Source organism: Pseudophryne corroboree, chromosome 8 (genome assembly GCF_028390025.1).
Source record: "Pseudophryne corroboree isolate aPseCor3 chromosome 8, aPseCor3.hap2, whole genome shotgun sequence".
Lineage (NCBI taxonomy): Eukaryota > Metazoa > Chordata > Amphibia > Anura > Myobatrachidae > Pseudophryne > Pseudophryne corroboree.
Window position 1 is genome coordinate 176182167 of NC_086451.1, and position 19227 is coordinate 176201393.

A 19227-nucleotide genomic window follows, 5' to 3' on the forward strand; every position below is an offset into this window, starting at 1 on the left:
ATTGCAGTACTCTGCTGCACATGTAAGTGCAAGAGATCCTAAAGCACTCACTCATCATGGGAAAGTACCAATGTGTTTCTTCGTTGGTTGATGGAAGAAACATCTTAAAAAAACTCTCCAGATTATTGACTTTTTAAAGTTTTTCTAGGAAAAGTTTTAGATGTATGCTTATTAGCCTTTGTCAGTAGATACTTTTTGCGAAGTGTCTCTGTGGCGCAATCGGTTAGTGTGTCTGGCTACTAACCAAAAGGTTGGTGGTTCAATCCCACCCAGGGACGTAATTGACCTTGTTATCAGATTTTGGTGATCTTTAAGTAGACAAGTCAAAATTTCAAACCCCCTGTTATGGTGTAGGGTACCTGGCCTTCTCTGATGTAATCAGAGTTAGATTTGATTCAGTGATTTAATAAAAACAGCTAGGAAGCACAATTTAGCAGTGGGTTGCAGAGAAAAAGAAATATGCTGGCAAAAAAAATCCAATTGAGTGATTAAACAGCTCTTCATTTTCTGGCTTTATTTTTATGCTAACAAATTTGTTCTCTGAAAAGTGTCCACAAAGCCAAGTCTCTGATTAACACCTTTGTAGGGATGGTTTTTCACCTATTACTAAATTAAACTTGCTTCATTGGAAAGGCAGCAAGATGCATCCTCATTTCAATGTCTACTGAAATAATACAGGTTGACACCAGGAAACATTAACGCCACTGCATCCTTGCTGCTTTCTCATGTAGAAGTCTGTTTAATGTGAAAACAAGGTGATATCTAATTAGCACACAGGTAAGGAATTAAGAAAATCTTTATTTAAGGGTGAAGATGTTTCTCACAAAATCGTTGCCCCAATGCATCATTGAAATTCAAGCTGGAAAGATGATTTTAATATATCACTTGTACATTTTGTATTGCTCTTCTGGTGACAATGTAGTTTGTTTTTGTCAATTACCCTTTTAATAATAGGGTAAAGAAAATGAAGTGGATTTTTTAAAGAAAACTATACTGTCAATATACTATTAAAACAAATTAAAATGGTAAAAGTTATTGTACTTTAAGTAAAAATAAAAGAGCAAAAATATCAATCCCAGTTTTGATTACTTAAATTAACAAAAAAAAATGCATATAGCAAAGGATAGTTTCAATCTGCCTACCTCTGGGTTATGGGCCCAGCATGCTTCCATTGCAGTACTCTGCTGCACATGTAAGTGCAAGAGATCCTGAAGCACTCACTCATCATGGGAAAGTACCAATGTGTTTCTTCATTGGTTGATGGAAGAAACATCTTACAAAAACTCTCCAGATTATTGACTTTTTAAAGTTTTTCTAGGAAACGTTCTAGATGTATGCTTATTAGACTTTGTCAGTATATACTTTTTGCAAAGTGTCTCTGTGGCGCAATCGGTTAGTGTGTCCGGCTACTAACCAAAAGGTTAGTGGTTCAATCCCAACCAGGGACGTAATTGACCTTGTTTACAGATTTTGGTGATCTTTAAGTAGACAAGTCAAAATTTCAAACCCCCTGTTCTGGTGTAGGGTACCTGGCCTTCTCTGATGTAATCAGAGTTAGATTTGATTCAGTGATTTTATAAAAACAGCTAGGAAGCACAATTTAGCAGTGGGTTGCAGAGAAAAAGAAATATGCTGGCAAAAAAAATCCAATTGAGTGATTAAACAGCTCTTAATTTTCTAGCTTTATTTTTATGCTAACAAATTTGTTCTCTGAAAAGTGTCCACAAAGCCAAGTCTCTGATTAACACCTTTGTAGGGATGGTTTTTAACCTATTACTAAATTAAACTTGCTTCATTGGAAAGGCAGCAAGATGCATCCTCATTTCAATGTCTACTGAAATAATACAGGTTGACACCAGGAAACATTAACGCCACTGCATCCTTGCTGCTTTCTCATGTGGAAGTCTGTTTAATGTGAAAACAAGGTGATATCTAATTAGCACACAGGTAAGGAATTAAGAAAATCTTTATTTAAGGGTGAAAATGTTTCTCACAAAATCGTTGCCCCAATGCATCATTGAAATTCAAGCTGGAAAGATGATTTTAATATATCACTTGTACATTTTGTATTGCTCTTCTGGTGACAATGTAGTTTGTTTTTGTCAATTACCATTTTAATAATAGGGTAAAGAAAATTAAGTGGATTTTTGAAAGAAAACAATACTGTCAATATACTATTAAAACAAATTAAAATGGTAAAAGTTATTGTACTGTAAGTAAAAATAAAAGAGCCAACATATCAATCCCAGTTTTGGATTACTTTAATTAACAAAAAAAAATGCATATAGCAGAGGATAGTTTCAATCTGCCTACCTCTGGGTTATGTGCCCAGCATGCTTCCATTGCTGTACTCTGCTGCACATGTAAGTGCAATAGATCCTGAAGCACTCACTCATCATGGGAAAGTACCAATGTGTTTCTTCGTTGGTGGATGGAAGAAACATCTTACAAAAACTCTCCAGATTATTGACTTTTTAAAGTTTTTCTAGGAAACGTTTTAGATGAATGCTTATTAGCCTTTGTCAGTATGTACTTTTGCAAAGTGTCTCTGTGGCGCAATCAGTTAGTGTGTACGGCTATAAACCAAAAGGTTGGTGGTTCAATCCCACCCAGGGACGTAATTGACCTTGTTATCAGATTTTGGTGATCTTTAAGTAGACAAGTCAAAATTTCAAACCCCCTCTTATGGTGTAGGGTACCTGGCCTTCTCTGATGTAATCAGAGTTAGATTTGATTCAGTGGGGTATATTTACTAAGATTCGTATTTTTCAGAATCATGTTCAAGTTCAATCACGACTGACATCGACAGTGTAAATCTGCAACTTTTTGAATTGATTACGACTCATTTACTAAGCAGTCGTATTCGTATTTTCCGTATCTTCCGATGTCGATGTCATTCGTGTTTTTTTGCTGCTGAATGCGGCCGCGTTTGCTATTTTGCGGCCGCGTTGTTGCGTTTTTTTTACGACTGCGTCACAAGTCTGTTACGGCAGTGATTTTGAATTTGCGGCCGCGTTTTTACTCCTAAGTTTCGTTTACGTCACGCGGCCGTGATTGGTTGTATTCGTGAAGGAGGAGTGTCTGTGCATGTTACTATAAAAACGCCCCAAACACTCCGCACCTCGTGGGTTTAGCTAGTGGAGAGGAGAGAGGAAGGTGTATTTGGAGTTGGTGAGTTTGGTGGAGTTTTTGGTGGATTTGGAGAGGAGTTTGGTGATTGTTGAGTGCTGTACTGTGTGTGTTAGTAGTCTTGTGATCTTTGTAGTATTGTTTTTTCCCAGTTTGTAAACTTTTTTGTCCTTGTTTTTTTTTTTTCAGTCTTTTGTCATTGTTTGTGAGTGAGTGAGCGTGTGTGTTGGCTGTGTGGTGTGTAGTAGGAGTAGTGGAGGAGTGTGTTTTGTGTTTTCATTTTTGTGTGTTTTATGTTGTTTGTCATGTCCGACTCAGAGGTCAGTGTGGTGGCGGAGGTTAGTGAGGTGGAGGCTGGTAGTGAGGTGGAGGCTGGTAGTGAGGTGGAGGCTGGTAGTGAGGTGGAGGGGGGTAGTGAGAGGGAGGAGGTTAGTGAGGAGGAGGAGGAGGGGGTGCCTGTTGCTGGATTTTCCAGTGATAGTGATGGTGTTGTGGCACCGCAGCCACGCACCACTACCAAGACTGGCAGGAATATAAAGTTCAGCTATGCTGAAAACATGGCGTTGGTGCGTGAGCTGATGAAGCACCATCGCCAATTGTTTGGTCAGGATGCTGCCAGGGTGTCCTCCCGCAGGAAGTCTGCCCTGTGGGGGCAAGTCATACTTGCTGTGAATAGTGAGGGTGTGGTGAGGCGGACAGAGGACACGTGCCGCAAGCGTTTCTATGATATTAAGCGGCGTGTCAAGGCCAAGATGGCCAAAGAGTCCAAATCTGCACGGAGAACCGGAGGTGGGCCACCTTTACGTGTAAGCTATCGGGACTGGGAGGAGCCTGTGCGGGCATTGATTCCTGGCGAAGTGGTGTCTGCTACTCATGTCCGGGATTCGGACCGACCCACGCAGGATGGTAAGTTTGTTTTGTAATATTGTTCTTAAAATGTCTGTAAAATTTAGTTAATTTCATTTTTAAAGTTTAAAGGATGATTTTTTTCTCACAAAACAGATTGCATGCCTATGCTCCCTTAAGGTGTGTTTGTGTTTTGAATGTTTTTTTTTCTTTTTTTGTTGCAATTTTTGGCGATAATGCTTGAACATGTGTGTTTGTTTAAAATCCACAAAAGGTTTTTGTTTTTTTAACAAACAGAAAAGCGGGGAAATTTTTAAAACATTACATTTTAAAAATATTTGCAAGTACTCAATCTCTGCAATATCTGAGACCAAAAACTTATTTTAAATAAATTTATTGTGTGCCACATCAAGTACATTTTGATATTCAACTCAAAATCATGAATGTAGAAGCTCTTAAGCTTAAAAATTTGTTTTAAACAAAACCATATAGATGCTTACAGTACATTAATGGTTTTCAGTGGGTCATTTTTCCAAAAACATGGTAATAATGTTGGGGTCACTTTTTCCACAGTCACACAGACCAGCCGCCCAGACAGGCCTCACACAAGTCAGGATGATGCCGGTATTGCAGGTAAGTCTTCACTGTAGTCACATATTCTGAAAACACATAGAAGTACAAAATATTAAGTTTAAATTTTGCACCTAGGTTCTGCTTCTGGAAGCCGACCTCCTGTAAGCCGCCCATCACAGGGCTTGGGCCACTTACCCAGGAGGCCCACTAAGACACGGCGTCTTGGCTCTGATTCCGCACCTCCATCATCCCCACCCAGGCGAAGACTTTCGGCAGTGTCACCCCAGCCACCACTGGCACTATTGTCGAGTTCGCAGAGTGATGAGGCCAGATCACCTCAGTTATCTGGTGAGTAAAAACATAAATTAAACACATAAGCAATAATATACACAGTACACTTAAGATGTTGTTAGTTGGTTTGGAGTTTACATGTTTTCCTCAACAATCAATGTGATGTAACGTCTTCAATTGCTCAAGGTGCTTTAATAAAATTAGATAAGGTCTTAGTGGATGGTCTAGACAACCTATTTGTATGAAAACAACAGATTTGAGGATACATTAAGCACACACACGTTCACATTTTTTAAAAAATATGAATAAAATTAAATGTTGGACCGAAATAAAAAAACCATTAGAGTGTTCACACATCGCCCCTGTCCAGTATGTAGATGGCTTACTTGCTCCGCTCCTCTGGACTATACAGGTAAGTAGTCTATATCGTGGTGAGGGGAGGGAATCTAACAGTGTAATGGTGTGGAGGGAAGTTAGTTAAGTGAGGAATATGCAAATTTGGCAATGTTTGCGCCTGTGTTGGTTTTTTAAAATATAAAAATTATAAATTGTTAACGTTGAGAAAAACAAGTGCTAATAATGCAAAAATGTAGTATTAGGAATGTATTAATGTGTTGCATTAGCCAGGCCAAATTAAAAAAAATTACAACATTGCATGTTGCCTACCCCATACAGAGCACAACTTGATGTCCGCCGAGGACCAGCAGGGACCAGAACAAGAGCCATCCTTCACACTGCAACTTACAGCTGTTGATCCAAGCATGCCAATACAGTTGCAGGATATACCCCAACCATCCATCAGTCCCCAACTGGCACAAGCTCCGCCCCCAAGCCAAATTCCTGGCGATTTTTGGGCCAGTTGGACAAGCCAACAGGCCCAAAGCAATGCCACCCTGACCCAACATACACAACACCTTGCCAGTCTGCCCCATCATCTACCGCGTATTAGTCGCAACTCGGGCAGACTGATAGTACAAGTAGGGAGAATGGCTACCTCAATGGAGCAAATTAGGGCTGAAAACAGCCAAATGAATGCACATTTATCCCGCATTATAGATGAGCAACAGCGACATCAGCAGGCACTCGTTCAGATCATTCAACACAATCAAGTGGTGAATGAGGCCTTATCCAGGATTGTAGCCAGCCACACTGCTACAAACACTCAGCTGATTGCCAGTTTAAATAATTTGAGCAGCAATATTGCTATGATGGGAGCTCAGCAAGTTACCTCCAGCTCGGGGACCACGACCCCTGTTCAAACGCCAGTAACCTCCCCTGTCCGGCGTTCCTCAAGAGCACGTGCCAGTGAGCCAGCACCCAGCACACACAAGCGAAAAAAATAACACCAATCTTTTTGTGCAAATAAATACAAAAATTTGTTTAAAAAAAACATTCCTGTGTCCGTCTCCAAAATTTTTTAAGCTGGTCTGTATGTATGTAGTTATGTTTTTCAAGGGTAATGACTGTAAATGTTTTGTTAGCATCAACTAAGCACAATGGACACACCACTATAAACAACAAACAGTAAGTAACAGAACACACAATAGAAAGTAGAGCAAAGTGTTTAGTGAAGGATAATTACAGCATAATAAAACTTACCTGTAAAATATCGCAGGATCACTTCTTGACGTACCTGCCTCCCTACAATTGTACTCACACTGTCACCAGATGTATCTAACTCCTCTGCTTGCTGACTGCTTTCTCCCTCACCATGTGCCAGATGTTGACTTAAACACAGATTATGGAGAAAACAGCAGCAGAACACAATCCGAGTCACCTTTGAGGGACTATACAACAAAAGGCCACCAGATTTATCCAGACACCGAAAACGTGACTTCAGCACCCCAAAACATCTTTCTATCACATTCCGCGTAGCCTTATGTGCATGATTATAACTGTGTTCAGCAGGAGAATCAGGTTGGGACAATGGAGTAAGGAGCCAAGAGTAGCAGCCGTAACCCCCATCACCTGAAAAACATATATAGTCAACATTAGGACATATGTTAGATTATTCTATCACCTCCTCCAAAATCTAGGCTGTGGTTAAAAGACATACACACATAACATTTTCAACATACCCAACAGCCAGCCATCAGGCATTTGTCCCTCCTCAAATTTATCGAAGAGCGATGACTGACTGAGGATGAAGGAGTCATGGCAGGCACCAGGGTAACCTGCAACAACACTCATAATTTTTAAATTTGCATCACAGACCACCTGGACATTAGTTGATTGATCCATATGCCTATTAGTATATATATACTGGCGGCCCTTAGGTGATCTCAGCTGAACGTGTGTGCAATCTATGGCCCCCAGCACATTGGGCATGCCTGCAAGCTCATAGAAAGCTACCCTGACAGCACTCCACTCCGACTCCTCAGTAGGGAAGCAGATTGAGGCTTTAATGTGTGGCTCCAACACATCCAAAACCTGAGTGGACATTAAATAAGCTAAGGTGAGTGTCATGTTAGGTATTCTCTACAATACTGTGGTGTTTCAACTTACACAAGCAACACTTAGCCATAACCACATATGTATTTTTAGACTCACCTGCATCAAAAATCTTGAAAAGGTGGGCTGTGAGATCCCAATGACGTCGCCTGCCACAGCCTGGAAGCTCCCAGTAGCCATAAAGTGTAACACAGCCAGGAGTTTGTGTAGGCCTGAGACAGAGCGAGAGCGTGCTGTCTCAGGGTCTATGCCCAGTTTGACAAGGTCATACAGGTGGAAAATGTTGTTTCTATTTAGGCGGAACATCTGTATGACCCTATCATCGGACAATGCATTTAAGTTTAAACGCCCTCTAAAAAAACGAGGCTGGCGCAGCCTCCGCGGTACCTGGACAACCTGTTGGCCATGTTCACTTACCTGGTCCTGATTCCTGGAAGCCTCATGGAGCAGTCTAACGTATCCCACAGCCAACAAAAAACCATTGCCACACACTACAGCCGCCATTTCAGAGTGAGAGTAGTTCAGAATGTGCCTGAAACACTTTTATAGGCCCAAAAAAACAGGTGTGAGTAATGGATAATTAAGTTCACATGTAAACGCGGTTTTCAAAGGCTGGCGCGTTTTTTTTTAGGAAAAAAATGCGAATCGTAATTTTTCGCGGCCGCGAAATCATTTTCGCGGCAGCAAATGCAATTACGAATTTTTAGTAAATGACCGAGATTCATATCTAAACAGGCGTAATTTGACCGATGGTGTATTCATTCGTAATTTTGAACTTGGACTAGCAAAAAAATACGAATGACCTCATCACTGCCGTGATTAGTGTTTAGTAAATGACCGAGATGACACTTTGAAGAAAAAACGCCATCTCGGTCAAAATCGGGAGCTTAGTAAATATACCCCAGTGATTTTATAAAAACAGCTAGGAAGCACAATTTAGCAGTGGGTTGCAGAGAAAAAGAAATATGCTGGCAAAAAAATCCAATTGAGTGATTAAACAGCTCTTCATTTTCTGGCTTTATTTTTATGCTAACAAATTTGTTCTCTGAAAAGTGTCCACAAAGCCAAGTCTCTGATTAACACCTTTGTAGGGATGGTTTTTCACCTATTACTAAATTAAATTTGCTTCATTGGAAAGGCAGCAAGATGCATCCTCATTTCAATGTCTACTGAAATAATACGGGTTGACACCAGGAAACATTAACGCCACTGCATCCTTGCTGCTTTCTCATGTGGAAGTCTGTTTAATGTGAAAACAAGGTGATATCTAATTAGCACACAGGTAAGGAATTAAGAAAATCTTTATTTAAGGGTGAAGATGTTTCTCACAAAATCGTTGCCCCAATGCATCATTGAAATTCAAGCTGGAAAGATGATTTTAATATATCACTTGTACATTTTGTATTGCTCTTCTGGTGACAATGTAGTTTGTTTTTGTCAATTACCCTTTTAATAATAGGGTAAAGAAAATTAAGTGGATTTAAACAAATTAAAATGGTAAAAGTTATTGTACTTCAAGTAAAAATAAAAGAGCAAAAATATCAATCCCAGTTTTGATTACTTAAATTAACAAAAAAAATGCATATAGCAAAGGATAGTTTCAATCTGCCTACCTCTGGGTTATGGGCCCAGCATGCTTCCATTGCAGTACTCTGCTGCACATGTAAGTGCAAGAGATCCTGAAGCACTCACTCATCATGGGAAAGTACCAATGTGTTTCTTCGTTGGTTGATGGAAGAAACATTTTACAAAAACTCTCCAGATTATTGACTTTTTAAAGTTTTTCTAGGAAACGTTCTAGATGTATGCTTATTAGCCTTTGTCAGTAGGGACTTTTCGTGAAGTATCTCTGTGGCGCAATGGGTTAGTGTGTCCGGCTACTAACCAAAAGGTTGGTGGTTCAATCCCACCCAGGGACGTAATTGACCTTGTGATCAGATTTTGGTGATCTTTAAGTAGACAAGTCAAAATTTCAAACCCCCTGTTATGGTGTAGGGTACTTGGCCTTTTCTGATGTAATCAGAGTTAGATTTGATTCAGTGATTTAATAAAAACAGCTAGGAAGCACAATTTAGCAGTGGGTTGCAGAGAAAAAGAAATATGCTGGCAAAAAAAATCCAATTGAGTGATTAAACAGCTCTTCATTTTCTGGCTTTATTTTTATGCTAACAAATTTGTTCTCTGAAAAGTGTCCACAAAGCCAAGTCTCTGATTAACACCTTTGTAGGGATGGTTTTTCACCTATTACTAAATTAAACTTGCTTCATTGGAAAGGCAGCAAGATGCATCCTCATTTCAATGTCTACTGAAATAATACAGGTTGACACCAGGAAACATTAACGCCACTGCATCCTTGCTGCTTTCTCATGTAGAAGTCTGTTTAATGTGAAAACAAGGTGATATCTAATTAGCACACAGGTAAGGAATTAAGAAAATCTTTATTTAAGGGTGAAGATGTTTCTCACAAAATCGTTGACCCAATGCATCATTGAAATTCAAGCTGGAAAGATGATTTTAATATATCACTTGTACATTTTGTATTGCTCTTCTGGTGACAATGTAGTTTGTTTTTGTCAATTACCCTTTTAATAATAGGGTAAAGAAAATTAAGTGGATTTTTTAAAGAAAACTATACTGTCAATATACTATTAAAACAAATTAAAATGGTAAAAGTTATTGTACTTTAAGTAAAAATAAAAGAGCAAAAATATCAATCCCAGTTTTGATTACTTAAATTAACAAAAAAAAATGCATATAGCAAAGGATAGTTTCAATCTGCCTACCTCTGGGTTATGGGCCCAGTATGCTTCCATTGCAGTACTCTGCTGCACATGTAAGTGCAAGAGATCCTGAAGCACTCACTCATCATGGGAAAGTACCAATGTGTTTCTTCTTTGGTTGATGGAAGAAACATCTTACAAAAACTCTCCAGATTATTGACTTTTTAAAGTTTTTCTAGGAAACGTTTTAGATGAATGCTTATTAGCCTTTGTCAGTATAGACTTTTGCAAAGTGTCTCTGTGGCGCAATCAGTTAGTGTGTATGGCTATTAACCAAAAGGTTGGTGGTTCAATCCCACCCAGGGACGTAATTGACCTTGTTATCAGATTTTGGTGATCTTTAAGTAGACAAGTCAAAATATCAAACCCCCTCTTATGGTGTAGGGTACCTGGCCTTCTCTGATGTAATCAGAGTTAGATTTGATTCAGTGATTTTATAAAAACAGCTAGGAAGCACAATTTAGCAGTGGGTTGCAGAGAAAAAGAAATATGCTGGCAAAAAAATCCAATTGAGTGATTAAACAGCTCTTCATTTTCTGGCTTTATTTTTATGCTAACAAATTTGTTCTCTGAAAAGTGTCCACAAAGCCAAGTCTCTGATTAACACCTTTGTAAGGATGGTTTTTCACCTATTACTAAATTAAACTTGCTTCATTGGAAAGGCAGCAAGATGCATCCTCATTTCAATGTCTACTGAAATAATACAGGTTGACACCAGGAAACATTAACGCCACTGCATCCTTGCTGCTTTCTCATGTGGAAGTCTGTTTAATGTGAAAACAAGGTGATATCTAATTAGCACACAGGTAAGGAATTAAGAAAATCTTTATTTAAGGGTGAAAATGTTTCTCACAAAATCGTTGCCCCAATGCATCATTGAAATTCAAGCTGGAAAGATGATTTTAATATATCACTTGTACATTTTGTATTGCTCTTCTGGTGACAATGTAGTTTGTTTTTGTCAATTACCATTTTAATAATAGGGTAAAGAAAATTAAGTGGATTTTTAAAAGAAAACAATACTTTCAATATACTATTAAAACAAATTAAAATGGTAAAAGTTATTGTACTTTAATGAAAAATAAAAGAGCAAAAATATCAATCCCAGTTTTGGATTACTTTAATTAACAAAAAAAATGCATATAGCAGAGGATAGTTTTAATCTGCCTACCTCTGGGTTATTGGCCCAGCATGCTTCCATTGCAGTACTCTGCTGCACATGTAAGTGCAAGAGATCCTGAAGCACTCACTCATCATGGGAAAGTACCAATGTGTTTCTTCGTTGGTGGATGGAAGAAACATCTTACAAAAACTCTCCAGATTATTGACTTTTTAAAGTTTTTCTAGGAAATGTTTTAGATGAATGCTTATTAGCCTTTGTCAGTATGTACTTTCGCAGAGTGTCTCTGTGGTGCAATCAGTTAGTGTGTACGGCTATAAACCAGAAGGTTGGTGGTTCAATCCCACCCAGGGATGTAATTGACCTTGTGATCAGATTTTGGTGATCTTTAAGTAGACAAGTCAAAATTTCAAATCCCCTCTTATGGTGTAGGGTACCTGGCCTTCTCTGATGTAATCAGAGTTAGATTTGATTCAGTGATTTTATAAAAACAGCTAGGAAGCACAATTTAGCAGTGGGTTGCAGAGAAAAAGAAATATGCTGGCAAAAAAATCCAATTGAGTGATTAAACAGCTCTTCATTTTCTGGCTTTATTTTTATGCTAACAAATTTGTTCTCTGAAAAGTGTCCACAAAGCCAAGTCTCTGATGAACACCTTTGTAAGGATGGTTTTTCACCTATTACTAAATTAAACTTGCTTTATTGGAAAGGCAGCAAGATGCATCCTCATTTCAATGTCTACTGAAATAATACAGGTTGACACCAGGAAACATTAACGCCAATGCATCCTTGCTGCTTTCTCATGTGGAAGTCTGTTTAATGTGAAAACAAGGTGATATCTAATTAGCACACAGGTAAGGAATTAAGAAAATCTTTATTTAAGGGTGAAGATGTTTCTCACAAAATCGTTGCCCCAATGCATCATTGAAATTCAAGCTGGAAAGATGATTTTAATATATCACTTGTACATTTTGTATTGCTCTTCTGGTGACAATGTAGTTTGTTTTTGTCAATTACCATTTTAATAATAGGGTAAAGAAAATTAAGTGGATTTTTGAAAGAAAACAATACTGTCAATATACTATTAAAACAAATTAAAATGGTAAAAGTTATTGTACTTTAAGTAAACATAAAATAGCTAACATATCAATCCCAGTTTTGGATTACTTTAATTAACAAAAAAAATGCATATAGCAGAGGATAGTTTCAATCTGCCTACCTCTGGGTAATGGGCCCAGCATGCTTCCATTGCAGTACTCTGCTGCACATGTAAGTGCAAGAGATCCTGAAGCACTCATCTCATCATGGGAAAGTACCAATGTGTTTCTTCGTTGGTTGAGTTAAGAAAATTCTTACAAAAACTCTCCAGATTATTGACTTTTTAAAGTTTTTCTAGGAAACGTTCTAGATGAATGCTTATTAGCCTTTGTCAGTATGTACTTTTTGCAAAGTGTCTCTGTGGCGCAATCGGTTAGTGTGTCTGGCTACTAACCAAAAGGTTGGTGGTTCAATCCCACCCAGGGACATAATTGACCTTGTGATCAGGTTTTGGTGATATTTAAGTAGACAAGTCAAAATTTCAAACCCCCTCTTATGGTGTAGAGTACCTGGCCTTCTCTGATGTAATCAGAGTTAGATTTGATTCAGTGATTTTATAAAAAACAGCTAGGAAGCACAATTTAGCAATGGGTTGCAGAGAAAAAAAATATGCTGGCAGAAAAATCCAATTGAGTGATTAAACAGCTCTTCATTTTCTGCCTTTATTTTTATGCTAACAAATTTGTTCTCTAAAAAGTATCCACAAAGCCAAGTCTCTGATTAACACCTTTGTAGGGATGGTTTTTCACCTATAACTAAATTAAACTTGCTTCATTGGAAAGGCAGCAAGATGCATCCTCATTTCAATGTCTACTGAAATAATACAGGTTGACACCAGGAAACATTAACGCCACTGCATCCTTGCTGCTTTCTCATGTAGAAGTCTGTTTAATGTGAAAACAAGGTGATATCTAATTAGCACACAGGTAAGGAATTAAGAAAATCTTTATTTAAGGGTGAAGATGTTTCTCACAAAATCGTTGCCCCAATGCATCATTGAAATTCAAGCTGGAAAGATGATTTTAATATATCACTTGTACATTTTGTATTGCTCTTCTGGTGACAATGTAGTTTGTTTTTGTCAATTACCCTTTTAATAATAGGGTAAAGAAAATTAAGTGGATTTTTTAAAGAAAACTATACTGTCAATATACTATTAAAACAAATTAAAATGGTAAAAGTTATTGTACTTTAAGTAAAAATAAAAGAGCAAAAATATCAATCCCAGTTTTGATTACTTAAATTAACAAAAAAAATGCATATAGCAAAGGATAGTTTCAATCTGCCTACCTCTGGGTTATGGGCCCAGCATGCTTCCATTGCAGTACTCTGCTGCACATGTAAGTGCAAGAGATCCTGAAGCACTCACTCATCATGGGAAAGTACCAATGTGTTTCTTCGTTGGTTGATGGAAGAAACATCTTACAAAAACTCTCCAGCTTATTAACTTTTTAAAGTTTTTCTAGGAAACGTTCTAGATGTATGCTTATTAGCCTTTGTCAGTATATACTTTTTACAAAGTGTCTCTGTGGCGCAATCGGGTAGTGTGTCTGGCTACTAACCAAATGGTTGGTGGTTCAATCCCACCCAGGGAAGTAATTGAACTTGTTATCAGATTTTGGTGATCTTTAAGTAGACAAGTCAAAATTTCAAACCCCCTCTTATGGTGTAGGGTACCTGGCCTTCTCTGATGTAATCAGAGTTAGATTTGATTCAGTGATTTTATAAAAACAGCTAGGAAGCACAATTTAGCAGTGGGTTGCAGAGAAAAAGAAATATGCTGGCAAAAAAAATCCAATTGAGTGATTAAACAGCTCTTCATTTTCTGGCTTTATTTTTATGCTAACAAATTTGTTCTCTGAAAAGTGTCCACAAAGCCAAGTCTCTGATTAACACCTTTGTAGGGATGGTTTTTCACCTATTACTAAATTAAACTTGCTTCATTGGAAAGGAATGCATCCTCATTTCAATGTCTACTGAAATAATACAGGTTGACACCAGGAAACATTAACGCCACTGCATCCTTGCTGCTTTCTCATGTAGAAGTCTGTTTAATGTGAAAACAAGGTGATATCTAATTAGCACACAGGTAAGGAATTAAGAAAATCTTTATTTAAGGGTGAAGATGTTTCTCACAAAATCGTTGCCCCAATGCATCATTGAAATTCAAGCTGGAAAGATGATTTTAATATATCACTTGTACATTTTGTATTGCTCTTCTGGTGACAATGTAGTTTGTTTTTGTCAATTACCCTTTTAATAATAGGGTAAAGAAAATTAAGTGGATTTTTTAAAAAATAATTATACTGTCAATATACTATTAAAACAAATTAAAATGGTAAAAGTTATTGTACTTTAAGTAAAAATAAAAGAGCAAAAATATCAATCCCAGTTTTGATTACTTAAATTAACAAAAAAAATGCATATAGCAAAGGATAGTTTCAATCTGCCTACCTCTGGGTTATGGGCCCAGCATGCTTCCATTGCAGTACTCTGCTGCACATGTAAGTGCAAGAGATCCTGAAGCACTCACTCATCATAGGAAAGTACCAATGTGTTTCTTCGTTGGTTGATGGAAGAAACATCTTACGAAAACTCTCCAGATTATTGACTTTTTAAAGTTTTTCTAGGAAACGTTCTAGATGTATGCTTATTAGCCTTTGTCAGTACTTACTTTTTACAAAGTGTCTCTGTGGCGCAATCGGTTAGTGTGTCTGGCTACTAACCAAAAGGTTGGTGGTTCAATCCCACCCAGGGACGTAATTGACCTTGTTATCAGATTTTGGTGATCTTTAAGTAGACAAGTCAAAATTTCAAACCCCCTGTTATGGTGTAGGGTACCTGGCCTTCTCTGATGTAATCAGAGTTAGATTTGATTCAGTGATTTTATAAAAACAGCTAGGAAGCACAATTTAGCAGTGGGTTGCAGAGAAAAAGAAATATGCTGGAAAAAAAATCCAATTGAGTGATTAAACAGCTCTTCATTTTCTGGCTTTATTTTTATGCTAACAAATTTGTTCTCTGAAAAGTGTCCACAAAGCCAAGTCTCTGATTAACACCTTTGTAGGTATGGTTTTTCACCTATTACTAAATTAAACTTGCTTCATTGGAAAGGCAGCAAGATGCATCCTCATTTCAATTTCTACTGAAATAATACAGGTTGACACCAGGAAACATTAACGCCACTGCATCCTTGCTGCTTTCTCATGTGGAAGTCTGTTTAATGTGAAAACAAGGTGATATCTAATTAGCACACAGGTAAGGAATTAAGAAAATCTTTATTTAAGGGTGAAGATGTTTCTCACAAAATCGTTGCCCCAATGCATCATTGAAATTCAAGCTGGAAAGATGATTTTAATATATCACTTGTACATTTTGTATTGCTCTTCTGGTGACAATGTAGTTTGTTTTTGTCAATTACCATTTTAATAATAGGGTAAAGAAAATTAAGTGGATTTTTGAAAGAAAACAATACTGTCAATATACTATTAAAACAAATTAAAATGGTAAAAGTTATTGTACTTTAAGTAAACATAAAATAGCTAACATATCAATCCCAGTTTTGGATTACTTTAATTAACAAAAAAAATGCATACAGCAGAGGATAGTTTCAATCTGCCTACCTCTGGGTAATGGGCACAGCATGCTTCCATTGCAGTACTCTGCTGCACATGTAAGTGCAAGAGATCCTGAAGCACTCACTCATCATGGGAAAGTACCAATTTGTTTCTTCGTTGGTTGATTTAAGAAAATTCTTACAAAAACTCTCCAGATTATTGACTTTTTAAAGTTTTTCTAGGAAATGTTCTAGATGAATGCTTATTAGCCTTTGTCAGTATGTACTTTTTGCAAAGTGTCACTGTGGCGCAATCGGTTAGTGTGTCCGGCTACTAACCAAAAGGTTGGTGGTTCAATCCCACCCAGGGACATAATTGACCTTGTGATCAGGTTTTGGTGATATTTAAGTAGACAAGTCAAAATTTCAAACCCCCTCTTATGGTGTAGGGTACCTGGCCTTCTCTGATGTAATCAGAGTTAGATTTGATTCAGTGATTTTATAAAAAACAGCTAGGAAGCACAATTTAGCAATGGGTTGCAGAGAAAAAAAATATGCTGGCAGAAAAATCCAATTGAGTGATTAAACAGCTCTTCATTTTCTGCCTTTATTTTTATGCTAACAAATTTGTTCTCTAAAAAGTGTCCACAAAGCCAAGTCTCTGATTAACACCTTTGTAGGGATGGTTTTTCACCTATAACTAAATTAAACTTGCTTCATTGGAAAGGCAGCAAGATGCATCCTCATTTCAATGTCTACTGAAATAATACAGGTTGACACCAGGAAACATTAACGCCACTGCATCCTTGCTGCTTTCTCATGTAGAAGTCTGTTTAATGTGAAAACAAGGTGATATCTAATTAGCACACAGGTAAGGAATTAAGAAAATCTTTATTTAAGGGTGAAGATGTTTCTCACAAAATCGTTGCCCCAATGCATCATTGAAATTCAAGCTGGAAAGATGATTTTAATATATCACTTGTACATTTTGTATTGCTCTTCTGGTGACAATGTAGTTTGTTTTTGTCAATTACCCTTTTAATAATAGGGTAAAGAAAATTAAGTGGATTTTTTAAAAGAAAACTATACTGTCAATATACTATTAAAACAAATTAAAATGGTAAAAGTTATTGTACTTTAAGTAAAAATAAAAGAGCAAAAATATCAATCCCAGTTTTGATTACTTAAATTAACAAAAAAAAATGCATATAGCAAAGGATAGTTTCAATCTGCCTACCTCTTGGTTATGGGCCCAGCATGCTTCCATTGCAGTACTCTGCTGCACATGTAAGTGCAAGAGATCCTGAAGCACTCACTCATCATGGGAAAGTACCAATGTGTTTCTTCGTTGGTTGATGGAAGAAACATTTTACAAAAACTCTCCAGATTATTGACTTTTTAAAGCTTTTCTAGGAAACATTCTAGATGTATGCTTATTAGCCTTTGTCAGTATATACTTTTTGCAAAGTGTCTCTGTGGCGCAATCGGTTAGTGTGTCCAGCTACTAACCAAAAGGTTGGTGGTTCAATCCCACCCAGGGACGTAATTGACTTTGTTATCAAATTTTGGTGATCTTTAAGTAGACAAGTCAAAATTTCAAACCCCCTGTTATGGTGTAGGGTACCTGGCCTTTTCTGATGTAATCAGAGTTAGATTTGATTCAGTGATTTAATAAAAACAGCTCTGAAGCACAATTTAGCAGTGGGTTGCAGAGAAAAAGAAATATGCTGGCAAAAAAAATCCAATTGAGTGATTAAACAGCTCTTCATTTTCTGGCTTTATTTTTATGCTAACAAATTTGTTCTCTGAAAAGTGTCCACAAAGCCAAGTCTCTGATTAACACCTTTGTAGGGATGGTTTTTCACCTATTACTAAATTAAACTTGCTTCATTGGAAAGGCAGCAAGATGCATCTTCATTTCAATGTCTACTGAAATAATACAGGTTGACACCAGGAAACATTACCGCCACTGCATCCTTGCTGCTTTCTCATGTAGAAGTCTGTTTAATGTGAAAACAAGGTGATATCTAATTAGCACACAGGCAAGGAATTAAGAAAATCTTTATTTAAGGGTGAAGATGTTTCTCACAAAATCGTTGCCCCAATGCATCATTGAAATTCAAGCTGGAAAGATGATTTTAATATATCACTTGTACATTTTGTATTGCTCTTCTGGTGACAATGTAGTTTGTTTTTGTCAATTACCATTTTAATAATAGGGTAAAGAAAATTAAGTGGATTTTTGAAAGAAAACAATACTGTCAATATACTATTAAAACAAATTAAAATGGTAAAAGTTATTGTACTTTAAGTAAAAATAAAAGAGCAAAAATATCAATCCCAGTTTTGATTACTTAAATTAACAAAAAAAATGCATATAGCAAAGGATAGTTTCAATCTGCCTACCTCTGGGTTATGGGCCCAGCATGCTTCCATTGCAGTACTCTGCTGCACATGTAAGTGCAAGAGATCCTGAAGCACTCACTCATCATGGGAAAGTACCAATGTGTTTTTTCATTGGTTGATGGAAGAAACATCTTACAAAAACTCTCCAGATTATTGACTTTTTAAAGTTTTTCTAGGAAACGTTCTAGATGTATGCTTATTAGCCTTTGTCAGTACGTACTTTTTACAAAGTGTCTCTGTGGCGCAATCGGTTAGTGTGTCTGGTTGGTGGTTCAATCCCACCCAGGGATGTAATTGACCTTGTTATCAGATTTTGGTGATCTTTAAGTAGACAAGTCAAAATTTCAAACCCCCTGTTATGGTATAGGGTACCTGGCCTTTTCTGATGTAATCAGAGTTAGATTTGATTCAGTGATTTAATAAAAACAGCTCTGAAGCACAATTTAGCAGTGGGTTGCAGAGAAAAAGAAATATGCTGGCAAAAAAAATCCAATTGAGTGATTAAACAGCTCTTCATTTTCTGGCTTTATTTTTATGCTAACAAATTTGTTCTCTGTAAAGTGTCCACAAAGCCAAGTCTCTGATTAACACCTTTGTAGGGATGGTTTTTCACCTATTACTAAATTAAACTTGCTTCATTGGAAAGGCAGCAAGATGCATCTTCATTTCAATGTCTACTGAAATAATACAGGTTGACACCAGGAAACATTACCGCCACTGCATCCTTGCTGCTTTCTCATGTAGAAGTCTGTTTAATGTGAAAACAAGGTGATATCTAATTAGCACACAGGTAAGGAATTAAGAAAATCTTTATTTAAGGGTGAAGATGTTTCTCACAAAATCGTTGCCCCAATGCATCATTGAAATTCAAGCTGGAAAGATGATTTTAATATATCACTTGTACATTTTGTATTGCTCTTCTGGTGACAATGTAGTTTGTTTTTGTCAATTACCCTTTTAATAATAGGGTAAAGAAA

At 37.2% G+C, this 19227-nt stretch overlaps 3 non-coding genes across 3 annotated transcripts; all 3 read left to right on the forward strand.

The window, feature by feature from the left end:
- The first annotated feature begins 204 nt into the window (after positions 1-204).
- On the forward strand, positions 205-278 carry TRNAS-ACU (transfer RNA serine (anticodon ACU)). Its single transcript has one exon. It is a non-coding gene; the product is annotated as a tRNA-Ser (tRNA).
- A 12364-nt stretch (positions 279-12642) lies between these two features.
- Positions 12643-12716, forward strand: TRNAS-ACU (transfer RNA serine (anticodon ACU)). Its single transcript has one exon. It is a non-coding gene; the product is annotated as a tRNA-Ser (tRNA).
- Positions 12717-14974: 2258 nt separating this feature from the next.
- TRNAS-ACU (transfer RNA serine (anticodon ACU)) lies at positions 14975-15048 on the forward strand. Its single transcript has one exon. It is a non-coding gene; the product is annotated as a tRNA-Ser (tRNA).
- Positions 15049-19227: the final 4179 nt, after the last annotated feature.